The sequence below is a fragment of the Anas acuta genome, chromosome 6, assembly GCF_963932015.1.
Source record: "Anas acuta chromosome 6, bAnaAcu1.1, whole genome shotgun sequence".
Taxonomy (NCBI): domain Eukaryota; kingdom Metazoa; phylum Chordata; class Aves; order Anseriformes; family Anatidae; genus Anas; species Anas acuta.
In genome coordinates, this window is record NC_088984.1 from 19545613 (window position 1) to 19563679 (window position 18067).

The 18067-nt window shown below is 35.2% G+C and overlaps 1 protein-coding gene and 1 long non-coding RNA gene across 7 annotated transcripts in view; one reads left to right on the plus strand and one right to left on the minus strand.

Moving 5' to 3' along the window:
- Positions 1-18067, plus strand: part of B3GALT1 (beta-1,3-galactosyltransferase 1) — a 201775-nt gene that overhangs the window by 26543 nt on the left and 157165 nt on the right. Inside the window, exon 1 of one of the 6 annotated variants that reach the window (XM_068686776.1) lies at positions 13972-14415. The exons of the other annotated variants lie outside the window; for them this stretch is intronic. The gene's annotated coding sequence lies outside the window, so the exon portion shown is untranslated. Of the gene's footprint in view, positions 1-13971; positions 14416-18067 lie in introns of those variants that run through there. 6 annotated transcript variants of the gene reach the window in all.
- The window catches only part of LOC137858696 (uncharacterized), a 133467-nt gene continuing 120217 nt past the window's right edge, over positions 4818-18067 (minus strand). The window contains exon 4 of the long non-coding RNA XR_011097923.1: positions 4818-5399. This is a non-coding gene — a long non-coding RNA (uncharacterized lncRNA). The remainder of the gene's footprint in view (positions 5400-18067) is intronic.

Consider the following 18067-nt stretch of genomic DNA (forward strand, 5'->3'; position numbering starts at 1 on the left):
CTCATCTATGTCATAGCTGTTACAGTACTGAATTAAAGTGCATTCATTTTTTTGTTTTCATTGTCTGTCTGCTTTGCTCTCTTTGTTTTTACTTATTTATTGTTATTGAGTTGACTTCCATGAGGCATTGATGCATTTTGGTGGAAAAGACAGCATATATTCAGGTTCTAATGTTTTAAAACATAGAATAGACTGCTAGAAAGGATGGGGTAAATTGTTTTCAATATGAAATGATATAGCTGGAAATGGAATCTCTAAGCTTATTCTTAGTTATGTGTTATTATAAGTTGAATTTTGTATGACATAAAAACACATGTACATAGAAGTACAAAAGGAAAATTAAATTCTTCCACTCTTCTGATTATCTTTACTATTTTTTTTTTCATTTTTAGCAAAGAACAAGAGCCTTCTCTTTATAGTTATAAATAAAAAGCAATAAAAATGACACTGAGATTGAATGAGGACCTTGGTAAAGGAGGTTGGAGCCAGGCATTGCCAACTCAAGAAAATTAATGTGTGTATACACACACGTGCTCTGAAGGGAGGACAGAGATGAAATAGGAGAGGGTGGCAAGAGATCATTAAAAGATTGATTGAAAACAAATGTCTAGAAAGTAGAATTAATAAGAATAACTCAGCATGGAGGTTGAGAACGAAACTTGGAGAGGCGAGACAGCACTGCTGGCAAGGGGAGGTGCTGGGACATCTTTTTGCAGCAGGCTGCTGCAACTCTGCAGACAAGAGCTGTGTGACTGCAATGAGAAGAAAGGAGCAAGACCGAAGAGGAAACAAAGACGTGGGCAGTTAGCACACCTCCCAAGGCCTGAAACTAAGACTCCTAGGTCTCATGGCTCCTCTGCTATCAACAAATACGTACATCTGCTGGCATACAACCCATCTTTGTGCAATACCCTAACTTATTTACAAACTCTATGGTGTTTGCTATCCATAGTTATTTTCAATAGGGTGGTGAGGTGTGGGGAGTGTGGGTGTCCGAGGATTATCATTAACTTTTTACAAATGTCATGCCCCTTCATTGTGCCAAAGTCAATTCTAAAAAGAACAAAAGTCAGATTTGCATGCTAAGTCAGCTTTGTTGCTTACCTAAATACTCCTAAAGCTCTCAGGAACCTGACCATAAGGTTTTAACTGTCCTGTTACGTCAGGACAGTAAGCAGTAACTCAGATTGAAATGTATAGCATGTTTGCCAGAGAAATGACTCCACTCTTTCAACATCTTTCTTTGCAACATAATATAAAAGGCAATTTGTCATTTCGTTGGGCAAACTAAATAACTGCAATTCAATACAAAAAAAGTATAAAATATATGAAGAGCTAAGTCCTGGTGTCTACCATATCTGCATAGCTGATGGTTCAATATGTTTTTATTGTTGTTATTTTCTAACTCTTAATATTTTTGAGAGAAGCCAAAAGGATTCCCATTTATTTATAGATTTTCCCTTTTGCAACAGTATCATGTAGCCTTATGGTTGTTTATGGAGTAATATCACCCTGTGTGTGATATTATCACATACAGAATCCATGCAGTTCTGTAAGCATCAGGAGAACTTGTAGATTGTAATTTATATAATCAGACAATGTGTGACATTTGTAGATGGCTTTTTGTAGGTATTCTCCAAATATAAACAATTTTCTGTGCTGATGATCCTGTTATGAAACTGTTGAGAGTAACTGTGGAAATAAAACTTTCCCCAGGAGTAATACACTTTTGGAATCAGATTTTGAATCCTTTTTGTTATAAAGACAAGAGCCTACTGTTTAAGGAGAGCTGTGCAGTTTCGCATGTTTGCATAATTCTTCCTTCATTTTGCTAGCTCACTCTGGAGAGCGTCATAATGGAAGATGAGAAAATGTGTTACGAGTGATGGGGGTCTTTTTTCCTGAAAAATCATCGGTAATCCTCTGCTATTGTTTTAAAATATGTGTTAGGACATACAGAGAAAGTGTTCTTGTAACTTGTCATTTTATTACAATCAGGATAACACTTCTCTCATGTTCACATGCAGTTATTACCTTAAGAGAGCACTGAGGTTATGAAAGAAGGAAACACACCCACAGAAAACTTGGGTATCCTAGTAGTAGAGTTTTCCTCTATTGTTCACTTTATTTTTGGTTCAAATGCAATGTCTGTTGAGAACCTGCATTCTCTGAACAGGAGTTCAGAAGCATTTCAAGTCTTGCTGATTGAAAATTGGTGTTTGGCAATGAAGGTTGTAAAACTGCCTGCTTATTGCAAGGCTACTAAAGCAGTAGAGATGGATGACTGGATCAGTAATAGGCTTTTCATATATTATTATTTTGTGATGAAGCAGAGCAGTAGGGAAATCATAACTTCTCAGTGCCGACATATGACCAAGTTCTGCAGACATGGAATATTAATTAAAATGATGAACACTTGGCAAAAAAATATTTGAGAAGTTTGTCTTCAAAAGATTTTAACGAGTTCATTTCTGAGAGCAATCTAACTCTTAAGGCAACCTATCCCCTACTAGGAACCTTATTTAAAGTCTGTTGAAAACATGCAAAAAGATTCCCTTTGACCTACATGATCATTCAATCATTCGGTTAAGTCTTCATCTGCCTTATGGCAGATCCCTTGCAATGTGATGCTGACCTTTGTGAGGCTCTCATTCTGGGGTCAGTGCGGTCTGGCTAGCAGGGAGAAAGACAACAGAAGATATAACAACAACCAGAAGGTGATTCACAGTAAAGCTTTTGCCTTTGTTTACAATAGCCTACATTGTCTTTTACACTCAATGATCTCTTTATGCACCTGAAAGAGGCTCTTGTTTAGGTAGCAATTCCCATTTTATTGCTGTGCTGGTTTTCCCACTTTTGGAGCTGGAAACAATATGTCCACATCATTGCAGCACCACGCCTCAGCTAACTGGGAAGGGCTATGTGACCAGCAAAGTTTTAAGAACAGGAGGCAAAAGATCAGTTTTCATAACAACGCTTTCCTGGAATTCTGTTATGCTTTTGTGATGCAAATTGATCCCATGATTCACAGTTCACATGAAATGCTATACCACATAGCCAAGAGCAACTGATCACTGATGAGTCCTTTTTCTATCAGTATTTTGACAGCAAAACAGTATCACGGAGTGTACTAACATCTTAAACCGCAGTGGAAGGCAATCAAGTCAAACTGAGAACTCAAATTTTCCTCATCAGGAACAGCATACAGTACCTACTAGATTAAGATCCCCATTTAAGTAAAGGTCCAGTACCACCAAGAAAGGTGAAAAATCCACTGCATATATTGATGATATTTTACTTAAATTATAAAGAAAGCCCTTTGTCAAAAATGTTTCAGTATTCTATGAAAGGAACTTAAAAGTACTTTGTATTTAGATTATTTCATATATCATTTTAAAAAGCAAAATATTTATTTTACAGAACTCACTTGGAGAGAATAAATTTGGTGTAAAGATAGTTATTTAAAGACAGATAATATTTTATCCTTGTCAGTAGTTGCAGTATATGTCAGAAAGCCAATCAATTCTGTCATGGACCACGATGGTGCTTAAGAAATGGAAAACATCTCTCCTGGCAGGTTCACCATTCATTTCTGACACCTGGCTGGTACAATATTGAGCACTTAAATTTATGAAAGATGTTAGTCTGAAAATAAAGCATAATGCTTTCTTCCACTGAACCTCCTTCTGATTTTCTTCACAGCTGATTTGTACAAAATTTTTATTTTTTTAGTAAAGGATTTATTTCAGAAGGTTTTCATATAAATGCTTGGTTATATGTGGACAGCCATTCTTTTGCATGCTTGAGAAAAAGATAATGAAATCTACCTAGAGGTTGGTTGCTGCTTCCTTTTTCCTTTGTGTTTCATGAAGCATTTTTTTTCCTCTTAGATGCTGATTAAGCTTACCATAACTCTGGATGGGTAATTCACTCTGCAAATGGAAACAGTATTTTGCTTGCATACTGTTTGCCACAAAGGCTGAAATTTTACTCACATTTTTGGGGTGTGAAACTTGCTAGTCTACTGGTGGCAAAAAACCCTCCTCCCACCTACTGAAAGAACAATAGAAACCTGTATTTTTGAAATGGCAGTCAACAGATGAAACAAGTAGTCTCCTTCCGCAACCCTACGTTTTTCTATATGCAGTTGCCTTCAAAATGCTCCAAACAGGGTATAAAATTGATCACGCAGCCCCTGCTGCAAACAATTTTCCTTGTTTACTACTCCCTTTTTTACTCACTGTATAAACAAACACACACGGTTGCAGAAATCCCAGAACTGTTTATCTGCATGTTCCATAGCCTGTGCCCAGAAATTGTATTTGTTTCACTAGCTGTAGAGAAGACTAACCTGCATGTGTTTGTCTGTAGATTACCAAGCCTACACAGAAAATAAGACTGTTGTACATTAAATGCAGAAATCTGCAGTCACTTTGTGGTATTGGATTTGATATGCTTTTTGCTTCAGTACAACACATGCATGAATTGCTGAAGAAAGGGGACTTTGCCCTATGGGTAGTCCTGAGAAGATTTAAATTACAGAGGGTCTAGAATATAATACCATCCTGTTCTGGGGGGGGAACAGAGATAATAAAAGTTATAAGGGTGAAGACATTCAGGGACACATTTTAAATACAAATTTTGAGTAACATTTGACCAGTCAGTTTAGCTTGACCAATGGATTGAATCCCTTTGATTGTATTTTTACTAAATTGAAATGTTTGCTAAAAGTTTGAAATGCTTTTGTGTGGTAGAAGAGAGTTGTACTCAGTACAAAATGTTTTAATGTCTGGGCAAAATCTGCAGCAATAAAGATGTGATGGGAAGATGGCCCATGTTTAAAATTGTTAAAGTTAGCAGTGAAGTCCAGATTTCATCCACTCTGTGTTTCAGGTTATTCTTAAAATACGTGCTATTGGAAATGTAACATGAAGTAATTTTAGACAGATATTCTGTTCTACCTGGACTGTGCTCAATTATGTAAAATTAAAGTAATATATATTTTTATTTACATTTGAAGGCTATAAATTGGGTCTCATCAGTGATGGAGAAACATACTATGTGTATTTCTGTACAGCACTGATCAGCTTGGGAGAAAGTCTTTTAAAGAAACTTACAAGAACTTGTTTTGTTTGTTTGTTTGTTTCTTTGTTTCTTTGTTAATGCTGTGCTAATTCTGTCCAATTTTATTTCAAGTAGAGGATAGGACCATTATCATTTAATACAGTGGTCTGGTCAAGACCTTAATTTTCCACCATGGCAGAGAAGAAGGCAACGCATCTGTGGTGAGACAATGGCTTAGCAACCCCTTAGAGATGTCTGTAGATGTTTTAGGCTAATTTGTAACAGGGGTTTTGTCTGGATTCCTCTCCTCCTCAGCTTTGCATGCTGTTGCTGACCTAAAGACACAGATGAAATCAGTAAGTCTGGACTTGTCAGAATGATCAGGACAGCCTATACACATTTCAAACCAGTACAATTCATTCTTCAAAAATACTGAATTCTCTTTGGTGAGAAAGTGTTGAGAAAACTTGTTTGTTCTATAAAAACCCTTGTGTCAGCAATGCACCACAGAGATTTACAATGGGTTTTTCTTCTAGAAGACTTGACATATTGATCTTTGGGCACTGCACAGTACAGTAGCCCATCATCAGTAAAATGCTAAACTGGCATTTCTCTTTTAGAACAAGTTAACAGTTATAATCCAAGCTCATTAGCGTGAGTTTTCCATTGATTTCTGTAGCACCTGGACGTATGATCGTACAAAAAAAGAATTTGCAAGCGAGAATAGCTACCTGTTAATTACTTTGTGATTCTTACACAACTGTAAAAACAACGTGTAATTCATGTGATTTCTTTTTCTTTTTCGATAACTGATAACATTTTCTAAAGAGGAAAATGAATCAGTAGATAAAAATCTGAATAAATTCAAATAAGTGTACAGGATAATAAATACATGTCCATCATGGTGAAGTTATAAAAGATTTTTTTAAAAACTAGTTGGAAGAATAAGGAAGAAGTTTTAAAAATTTCTTATGTCATCCATGCTGTAACATGTCAACAGTAAATGATGAATGAAAGATGAACAACTGAATTTGAATGTAAACTGTGCTTGTGGAATACTTAAAAAAAAAAAAAAAAAAAAAAAAAAAAGGGCTGAATTTTTTCATAGTACCCATACAGAGCTTTCTGTAACTTGGAATAAACCCCCCATTAAAGGTAAATTGGGTCTTCTCTCAAAATAAAACCAGTGCAATGTAGAAGAAGACTATGAGTCTTTGTCTTTATGTAATACAGATGAGGTAGCTGAATATTTTTTAGACCTAATGTAAGTGGGAATTATTTGTGAAGGAAAAGGAGATGTTAAAAGCTAAGAACATGAGTAACCACTATGCAGTTAAATGTAGTGCAAGCAAATCAGAAGGTTTTTCTAAGTTACACATCTGTCTTATAATAGCAAATGTTCCTGTAAAGCCGTTGTCAATCTATAAAAAGAGTAGACCATTTGTCTAAAGTGCTTCTCAGTCACATGGAGACAGACCATAAGTAGTACAGCATCATTTGCAGAGATAAACCTATTTACCAGAGATAGTCAAAGATGTCTACATTAGGAAACTGCCTTTTATGGAAACTTTTGGAAAAGTTCTTAAACTTAATGTTCTCCTTGAACAAGCTTTCTCGTTTTGAAATTTACAAAGCTTGCTTATCCATGTTTGCTAAACATTGTACAATATACTATTATTTATGGAGTTTGCAGTGAGGGGAAAAAGAAAGATTCATGAAGCTTTTAAATCAAGTCAACTCTCCATCGTCTGAGATGAAAACAGACTGGAAGAAGCCATGTTGTGCAGACTGTGAAAGCGTATAATTCCACTGCTCCTGAAGCACGGTGACCAGCTCTCCTGGAACTGCTCAGTATGGATGCTGCACAAACACATGAAGCCTGCTCAAGTGCTACAGGGTCTGCCCAACCCAGCAGGATATTTTGGAACCAGAAATGCTATCGGGGCACAGCATACATGCTAAAACTGCCTTCCCAAGGAGCACTTCACAAGGAGCATGTAGGATCTTCATGTTACCACCCAAAACATCTCATATTTGGTTCCTCCAGATGCCATGTTCTGGCTGCACCACAGCGCTGCTATTGCCTCTCCAAACCTGAGCTGGCCCTGTCTGTATCCATTTTTATTCTGCCCATAGTATCCACAACCCAGGCACTTACATACCAAACCAGGCCACACGCAATGCACCCACAATTATCTCTTATTTACAGAAATTTTTAGCGAGTGACTTCAGGGATACTGTCTAGAGTAGGTAGTAAATTCCTCTGAAATAGGGGAATACCTGAGTTCAGAGCTTGCAAAAAGTCCCGTTCCACATAAATAGAAATATAAACTACGCCAGGAAGCAACGCCTTAGAATAACCAATGGACAACCTTCCCGTGGCTGAGCAGCAGGAATCTTGTACCAAACAAGTCATTTGCTGGCATCACAAGGCACACATAGATAATATTGTCTGTCTCTCATATGTTAGAATGCTTTTAATTGTGCTGTCACTAAAACTGTGGTAGGAGAAGGAGAATTTGTTTTCAGTTGACCTTGCGTTTTGACCCCTTCAATTTCAGGCAAACCTAGGTCCAGGAGGAGAGTGATGAGAAGCATGAGGGCCAGGTGGGTACAGATCTCACACTTGAGGGAAAGAAGCATTTTGGAAATGGAAAAATTTCAGTTATCATCACCACCGAGTGCAAAGCTGTGGTACGAATTTAACTGTACTGCCAAGGAGTCAACACAAGAGAAAGTGATTACAAATGAAAATCCAGAAAATGGTAGTGCTCTCATAAGTTTCGCAGTTTGCAGAAATGCATTTTTTCCTCTTGTCACTTAAATTCCTTTCAGAGAGCATGTTCTGAATTTACACTTTTTTGTCAGGCATGTCTGCTGCCTCCAGTCACGATAGTCACGATGGGGACCTAAACTGCTTGTAATGAATCAGCAGATACCCTGTATTAGAGAAAAGAAAGGCGAAGAAAAATCATTTGCCTCATGACAAGCCTGTTAGGTGGTTTTCAACTGGCTACAGCATAGTCTAAATTAGCACTTTTTTATTATTTTCCTAAAAAGATACTGCTTAAATTCATTGATTTTAAATTTTCTGTACTCAGAAACATTAAATGGTCATTTGCCTCAACTTCTGCTGGTATTCTTGGCTATCAGTAGTTTTCTCAGAAGCTCAGAACTGCCCTTGCAAGGCAGTTCAACTTTCTCCTGACTTGAGAAGTATTTTTCATCCAACATCATTATTTTTGGATTTTTTCTTGTAACCTTTTTTACTAGGTCACCATCTGCTATAGCAGCTGCATATTTTGTGTGAAGTAGGTAGGACGCTGGTTTTGTATTTAGGAGCACGCACCTGCGAGGGCCCTATGTCCCATGCGAACAATGACCTTGGCAGAGCATGGAGCCAGTGAGAACAGCAGCACCTACTGAACCGCTGCTGTCATCCCTGTCACACACAAGGCATCTGCTTGTGCTTCAAACCAAGTGGCATCAATTGTAGGGAGGGCATTAGAAATGTGATAAGCAATAATGTTATGAAATACTTATATAATTTAGGGCTATTCAGCCCAATAGGCATGACAAAATGTTTTGGAAGAATTAAGGTTAAGCAAATGTGAGGTTTGACTCTGCAGTTCTTATTGAATAATGACCATAGCCATTTTCTCTTAAAAGCGATCATAGGATTCATCTAGAAATGCTTAGAAGAATATAGACACCGACTGATCTGAAAAAGTAAAAGAATGAAATAAATGGCTGATGCCAATATGCATCTTTTAGTAAAAAGCACAGATTTAACCATATCAGTAAACTACAGGTGCTGAAGGAACTTCCAACATTTAACATACTGTGGTAGAATAAATTTCTGCAAAGCCTGCTAGGAAGGTAGCAGTAATACCATTGATTTAGGATGTGCTGGGCATATTTTTGGAGCAAGTTTCTATAAGGGAAGTTATAACTAATCCATTCTTTGTACAAATAAGGTGAAGGGAAGTGAATTGATTGCTATTTCTTCAGTATATAAAATTATGACTTGTTTGGAAAAATAGTAGTTGCAGGTTTGCTGTACCATTTAAACTATTTTTAACTGAGAAGTAAGAGCTTGTGATGGAGTTGGAAGGATTTACTTCTTAGAAACATTAAAAAATTAAAACCAGCCACAAAAAAATCTCTTCCACTCCCCCTTATTTTAACTTGAAAGAACAGAAATAAGAGGTGTTTAACAAACTTTACCAGTAGTTTATAGTCTTAACCATTTTCTCAACTACCTAGATCAATGAGCAGATACAGTTATGGCTTTGTGTGCCAGCAGTACATGTTGAGTATGAGTTACCCTTATGCAGAAGTCTGTTATGTCTATATATATAAACAATGTGTGTTTTTATTTATATATATACACACATATGTATACACACACACATATATATATGAATATATATATCACATATATATTATATATATGAAAAATATATTTCCAACTATATATATAAGAAATTAAATATATATGCATATATATTTTGCATATACTAGTAGTAATTAATTTTTAAGTAATTCAGGAAATCAACTTGACTCTGGACCACTTGAATCTGTTTCGAATAACAGCAAAAATTGCTGATTTCCACTCAAGTATACAAATTGAGAGAACTCCACTGCATCTTAAGGCATTCAAATGACTGCTATAAGAACCAGCTGCAAGTGTGTCAAACAAATATAATGCAGCAAGGACACTAGTTCTGCTTCAGGCACCTGTGGATCAAATTCACTGCCAAGTCTGGAACTTTTTGGTAGCTGCAGTTTTGTTACAGAAACTATGTATTCACCTTAATAATTAGTTTCCTTACTGATATTCCTTTTATTAGTAGGAACTCACCAGAAGAAAGCCCCTTTTTATTTTAGCTGCTTTTTCCAATACTTTCAAATTAGTCCATGACTCCACACAGACTTACTTCCTCTGCAGATGACAAAAGCTTTCTTGATCACATGAATGTAATCTTCTGTTAATGAGAACTCTTGAGATTTCCAACACAAGCAGCAAATTTACAGAAAATTGTTTCTCTTTTTTTTTAGGATTCATTTCATGAAATACTACTAAATTAGGTCATACATGAAAGTTTTATGCTCAGATCTCTAAAAAAAACATAACTGTTACCATTCGCTAGTGATAAAATATTTTAATAACATTCTACTTAAATCTCCAAGCATCCATTTGCTGCTATTTAAAAATACTATAGTATAAATGAAATACTGGTCCCAGGTTTCACACAAAGCAAAAAAGTGAGATGTGACTAAACTAGGCTGGATGTGATTCAAGAAAAGTTTCACTACATATTTTACAGAGCTATTAATAAAATTATAAAATAAATCAATAATGAGATTTATGTTTCTACTTAATATTATTGACTTTTTTTAGTGGAAAGAGTAGATCCTACTAGGCACTATATATTTTCTAGTTTCATTACCGAAAATGGCCTTTTTTCTATTTTGGAGTAGCCAATGCTCCAAAAAGAGAAGGAAAAAAATATATTTTCCCTTCCCATTTTTAATTTTTGAGTCCTGAAGATTTGATATGGTGCATCTAGTGATAATTTCCCTCTCATTATTGCACATAACATGCAAAGCTTTTCAACAAACTTATTTTCCTATAAAAAGAAGTAATAAAGTCTCTTATTATCTTCCCATTATCCTATGAAGATTTCAGTTCAAATGAACTGTTTATCACGGCTTTATGATCATAATTAGTGTTCATTCTTAACACAAAAATTATGTTTAAAACGCCAACCCTTATTTGTAATATGTGATCAGTGTTAGATTGATTTTCCTCTGCTAGGATAATATTTAAAATAGAGTTTACAAGATTTCGGTGACCACTTGGCATTTTCTTTGCCATCCTCAGGGGTTTTCCCTCTGTGTTCTAGTGTAACAGAAGCAATTTTAATTAGTATCTTTATGAGATAATTGTAGAATGGTTCTTAGGATGACTGATACGAATTCACATGTAAAACTGGTACCATCAGAGCACTCTGCTGGAGTCTGAGCTATTGATTTTCTCCATGGAGAAATAGAGACTACTTAGAATATCAAGGTTTTTCAGATGGAAAATTATAGGAAATAAAAGGTTTTAAGAGAGAGAGAGAGAAATGCCTTCCTTCAGTACTTTCTGTTTTATAGAAGTCTTTAAACTCTAAATGAATTTAAGCTTATTTCTGGATGCAGAAGATTGATGATGGGGGAAGACACATGAAAGAGAAACTAAAAACAAAAGGCAAAGGTCAGGTAGAGGGAATCATTAGACTTACAAAGAAAGAATGCTGAGTTCCCTTATGCAGGATGTTCCTCTCAAATGTGTTCTTCATTCAGTTTGACTTTGTGGTGCTGCAGTACAGGTATTACGCTAGACCAGCTATATCAGGAAATCCGGTCCTAACTCTTGAAGGTTACAGAGCTACAGTAACTTACTTAGTAGTATATTGGAGAATATCCCTGTAATCTTTACTATCTAAAATCCTGTGTATCAACTCTATTTCTCAAAGTGAAAGCTGCAGCATCATTCAAGGCTAGTATGTAGTACTGGATTTTGTAAAATCTAGCTGTAAAGCCTGAACGTTGAGTGCCAGAGATTCAGGTTCTTTAGGTCTGTCCTTGTACTTATCAAACAAAAAACAGTCTAGCAGGTGTTGATACAAACCAGAAAACCTCCTTCTACATCTTTCAACTCATTAAAGGTTTTCCTAGTTCACTCTGTCTGTTCAATCATCAGTGTAAAGACCCATCATTTGGAGTGGACACAAAATGATGGAGTAAAGACTATACTGGGGAATCACAGACAGAGTGATTCATGAGGTAGTTCAGGAGTTGCTACTGAGGCAGTATGGGAATAAAAGCTTTTAGAAATCTATCACGGGGGAAGAAGTACAAGGAGAAAATAGTTATACAAGTTAATGAAGACTGTATGAAATTCATCAGTTCTAAAACTGTTGACCTGCAGAATAAACTCATTAAAAACAAAAAACAAAACAAAACAAAAACAAACAAACAAACAAACAAAGAAAAACAAACTGTCTTCCAGCACATAGGAAGATCAGAATATAATATCAAACCTGTAAAAAAATATACTGCAATAATACAGATAAGGAAATGCTTAAGAAATTTTAGCATACAGTATACTGTCAATCTTTACTCTCATTTTAAGATGCTAAAGTAAGTCTTTAATGAATTTCTTGAATGTTTGAGAGTTGGTTTTCTAAAGACATGAACATATTTCCATGAAATCTTGAGAAATGGAGATAGAGAAGATAGAAGCAGCAGTTTTCTAAAATTTGAAGCTGAACAATTTAGTGTTACCTGCCATTGCCATTCATTTGCACCATCTGGGGGTATTGTTCAGATACACTATGATTCCTACACAAAGCAGACAAGAACTGTGCGTGTCAAAGACTGTTACTTCTCTAATAGTTTCCTACGAAGAGACTAGGGAATAGATGGCATAAGTAGTCTGTTAACTCTCTGTTATGCAAGGGATGTCAACAGAACAAACAGATGATTTTTCTGTGCTGAATTAGAACAGTGTTATTTCCACTAGGGTCTGCTGCTTACAAAAAGGCAGTAAGTGCTGACAAATTCTTGGAACTTTTAAAGTGTGATTTACAAGAAAATTACCTAGATTGTTCAACTGGGAAGTCTTAGACATGTTTGTTCCCCAATCTCCCGCATTCATTATTTGTATTTCTACTCATTCTTCCTTACTAGTTAACTGCAGTTTGTGGACTGTAGCAAGCAGTAGCAAGAACATTTGTGATATTGACTCCTTCTTTTTGTTTTAGTCTTTTTTGTTACTTTCATTCTATAAGGTCTTATCAGAAAATATTTTAAGTCTGTTCAGGTTAAGAACAGAAAAAGAATATCCTTCATTCTAATAGTTTTGGCTGAATGATGAGAAAGTGACGATACAAAGAGATCTGAGGTGGTCTACATTCTATTTCATAATGATTAAAGTAGACATGAAGTTTTGTGTTTATTAGTTTTAACTACCTGAATTAAAAGATATCAATTAAACATATTGTAATTTAAGAAACTTCTAAGAATTGAAAAAAAAATCAAAAAGAAATTACTGCAAAAATAGCTCCAGCCATGATTAATGCAAGATTGTGTTTGTGAATGGATAAATAATTCATGAAATAAGAGGTCTGACTAAATATTCATAGATATTCTGTTAAATACAAATTAAGTAAATATAGATTGATCCTTGGGGTAATGTTACCAATATTCCTATGTTATATAGTGTCATCTATGTGAGAAAATGAATTTGTGAGGAAAAGAGCAAAGTGAGCGAGGTGAAGCTATAGAAAAGGCAGTTTAAACCTGAGGGGGTTGCCTGTGGGCAAGTGAAATAGAATTTATCCATTCTCACATTCTAACAAGAAGGGACGTTTTTGTTTACCTTTTTGCTGGCCCTCCTTTAAAAGTCTCAGAGTTGCCTGAAAATTTGATTGGTAGTGGTAGCTAAATCTAACGGTGAGAGTGATGTTATCTTACATCAACACCCCGGCATTTTAGGGTAATATATGAAGAACTTGGATGCCTGGGAGCTGGTTGATTACTGAAATACTGCCTGTTAAAATGTCAGAAAGATGCCACATTTTGTAAGTCAAAGAGGAACTTCCATATGTTAGATAACTTCATAGCCATTCTAGTCATTCTGTATAGAGAAACCAGATTTTTTTCTCTTTCATTCCCTAATGCAATTGTATGGATAGGAAGATTATATAGGTACACAGTTTTTAATGTTTGCTTTTCAAGGTCTTTTTTTTTTTTTTTTTTTTTTTTTTTGGAGGGTCTATATACAATGGATAACAAATACCATAAGAGAATTATCCAATTTATAAAAACTGTGAAAATCCCAGCTCACTCCACTCCTGGATTACCCAAAGAGGACAGGACACACAAGACATCATATTCCAGATTTTTTTTGAGATTAAAGCTTGAGCAGGTTTTAGAGTGAAATGAAGTGTGGCACCTTCTGTGAACTGCATTAAAGATAAAAGGGGTGAGTAAAGCCTCTTGCTTTCTTTAGTATCTACTTTTTATGACATATTTCTCTCTCTATAACAAGCATTTACATTTTGAGAAGCCAGAAGTCAAGTCAATTTTTAAAAAACATACATTGATAGGGAGGTGTGAACTCCTTTGACATCATTCTGATACTGTTTGAATGTCAGTGGTTAAAAGTTCAGTGCTACCATTCTGAATTCTTTAGGGAAAAATGAAATCAAAGAGAAGAAGCAGAAAGAAAAGTTCAAAGGGGGGAGAATAAGCAAGGAGAATGAGGAAAAGCAATAGAGAGCTCTCGAGTAAAGCATGGTAAGTGGGAAGACTAAAAGGAATGGTGGTCGTGTGGCAGTGACTGACATTCTCGGTCCTCATGGATACCTTGCTATATAGGTTATCCTTCTATTCTCGTCCACTCATATAGGTCACCTCCTATGCTATATCTCTCCTGTAAATAGGAGAGTTTTTCTCTCTAGAAAGTAACAAAGTTTTCAATTAAAAAGAATCTTTAAATAGTGTATTTTGTATATTTTTGATATTTTTGTACATCTGTATGTATGTTAGAGTATATTATGATATCTAATACATTTTATATACATGCATGTATACATTTGCATATATATATATATATATATACATACACATGCTTCTATTCTTACTTTTATTAAAGTTTCAGAATTTAATATTTTTTGCCTGGGACTGTTGTCCTGTTTCAGGGACTATTTTTAAATATAATGTCTAAATAACAATAGGTAGTAACCTAAAATGTTTACATATTAACAGTTTTAGGGTAATGTAGAGTCAGAGAAACGTTTGCACTTTGTAAACTTTCTTCTGAAAACAATGCAAATGCAAGTCTAAAACAAATTACTGGAATTCACGTGCTAATTACATAATATATTAGGTCATAATTATAGCATATAATTATGAACATAATTATGTTATTATGCTCTTTTCTATTTATTTAATGTGATCATTATTTATTTTCTTTGTGATTCATATGGCTTTATGATAGCAATTTCTAATACTATAGAGGTGATATTTTAAAAGCTTGCAATAGACAAGAATTTCTGAAAGCTAATAAAATGTTAATTTAAAAGAAGTGGGCTTATATATGTTATTTAATTTTATAACAAAGACTGGACTCTTATGGTGGGTAGATCAGTTTTCTGCATACATTTCCAAGACAATACATGTACATAGCTCTGAGAATGCCCACCGAGTGTGATATTACCAGCTCCTGTTTTTCAGAATTCCTCCGTCAGGTAAACAACCAAAGAAGAGAAAAGAATCATTTGCACTGCTATGTATGTCCTTTGCTTTGCAGTAAGTTTAAGTATTCTGTTTACCATGGTTTTTGTAACACCACCTAATCAGTAAAACTGAATTCTCAAACAGCTGAAAATCTGGGTGAGATCTTCCATAAAGTAGAGCTCCCTCTAGTCGTTGGATATAAACTCAACTGTGTTTTAACCTACACTAGAGGCTAACTGGCTAACTGGAAACATAAAAATATATACATCTCATGTGTCAACAACTTTTAGGCCAAGAAGTCATAATGCTCAGTGGAGTGGTAAACAGGTGTCAGCATATTAAGATGATTTTATATTTTTGATAATTCAAAGGGGAGTGTAGTTCTTTGCTTGACTGGAGAGACCAGGTTTCTCAGGCTGAAAAAGTGAGTCTCAGTAAAATAAAGTTGAGAACTTTGTGCTTTGAATTGATTGAACACGTGTCTTCTTTCAGCTTGAGAAGTTATAGTTTAGAAAGACTAAATATTAACTTAAAATACCTCCAGTATTATATGAAGGTTAAATCATGTTGAAAACAGCTGATTTACTACTTGAGTGAGTGACAGTAATATTTTTTTCAATGTTTCCTGTAAAGTATGTGAACTGAGCCAGTGCTTTTCTAATTTTGTAATTATTGTAGAGGCTGAGAATAGCATTTTAATTGCATCTCTCATTTACTTAATTTAGCTAATCAAATATTAAAATATTACTTTGAATGATACTACAACAATATGAAAGCACATAGCATCAACGACTGTGTCATTAAAAGCAAGGTTTAGTTTTCCATATTCCTTCTGTGTCTTGTAGTAAGTGGCAAAAATACTAGACAATCAATAATATCTATTGATGCAGGTTTCACATTTTCTTCTACCGTGTGGCAAATGCTACTATATTATTTAATACTAAAAGATGCGGCAAAACAAATATAGTTTCTTCATACTTAGGTTCACCAGTCTGAAATAAGTGAATTTTAGAAAAAGTTATTAAAAACAAACAAAAAAAAGTGGCTCAATGCAGAAACCTCAAGGTAATATTAGCTAGACTGTATCGGAAGGAAAGGTAATTCTTGCTTTCTTTGCTCACTGTTGGAATTTTGCAGAGCCATCCAATGGTTGCATCTCCTGTTACAGCTTATAACACTTTGCCAACTCCAAAATATGTCTTAGTAAACTTTATATCTACTCTCAAGAATTTCTAAACCTAGTTGAGTTTGGCCTTGTGAGAAATTGGACTCTGTAATTGTGTTGTTTTCACGTGAGAGTGATTGTTGTAATGCAAATATTCCCCTCCTGCCTAACATTGTACATGGTCTAAACTCTCTTCAGAGGCCTTTGTGTGGGTTGCTTTGGGGTCTGCCTTTACACTGTTGACAATTATTTCTGGATCAGTTATTTACTCTAAAACAGAGCCCAAAAATGAAAGATGCCTGTCTATGTAGAGACTCATCAGGACGCTGATGGTGGAATGGAATGGAATGGAATGGAATGGAATGGAATGGAATGGAATGGAATGGAATGGAATGGAATGGAATGGAATGGAATGGCCCAGGGACCAGCAAAGATCACCAATAAACAGCAGTTACTTTCATTTTCCTTACACTAGTACATAAAGCTGACAACTAGAAACTCAGAACTGACAGGAAGGTTGGTTACAGTAAGAAGAAACTTGTTTGTAAAATGTTGTTTAAAAAGTAGAGCAATGCATGTAACACTGACAATGAAATAATTATACAAATTCATAACATAATTAATTTACTCAATTAACGTAGTGATTTGAAGTGTCTGTAAAAACTGATGGAGTACAGGAGCTGTGAAGACTTTTTTCCTTCTTCTTAGTGGAGATAGAATGGACTGGCTGGACATAATACAGTACCACATACATGTATACCAGCTAGGCACAAGATTGTTGCTAACTCTGGAAAATTACTTGTTCTGCAGCAAGAGAGCTATGTAGATAATAAGCTATGTAGAGAATTCTGTTGCTTGAAAAATGAAATCTGGCTTGAGAACCTTGATATACCCATTTGAAGATAACCATGAAGAAAAAAATGTGGTAGTTGCCCAGATGTGTTGACTGGGAATTGATATGGGGATAAAATGTTTTATCCCCCAATTCAGGAGTCATTCCTAATACTCATTTACGATGTCTCATTGATGAAATTTTCAATTCCATGGAAGAGACCATGACCAGTTGCAGATATACATCCATGGATCCCACTCTGGCTGATTTGGCAGAACTGTTATAGGCATCAGTGTGTCACTATTTCACTCAATAAATGTGTAACAGGAACATTACTAGAAAATGAACTGGAATGCTTTGGAACAGAAAACTTCAATGATGCCATAGAGGGAAGACCTTAGATGGGAGCATTAATACTAGTTGCAAGTAACTTCTTACTGGCCAATCTAAAGTCTGAAATATTTGACCATCTGTCCTGTTCATCTCAGGAGAGATATAGGACACAAAATCAACTAATTGTTGTCATTTTGCTAATACTCAAGTATTAGGTAATGTACAGGAAGTTCTAAACAATAAATGCTATTTACTAGGCTGCGGGGGCAGAGGTTTTCTTCACAGAAATAATTCACAAAAATATACAAGGCAAAAATGGGATCAGTTTGAATTCATTTTTGACATTTAAAAAGAGGTTACTCATTTAAATTACATTTTCA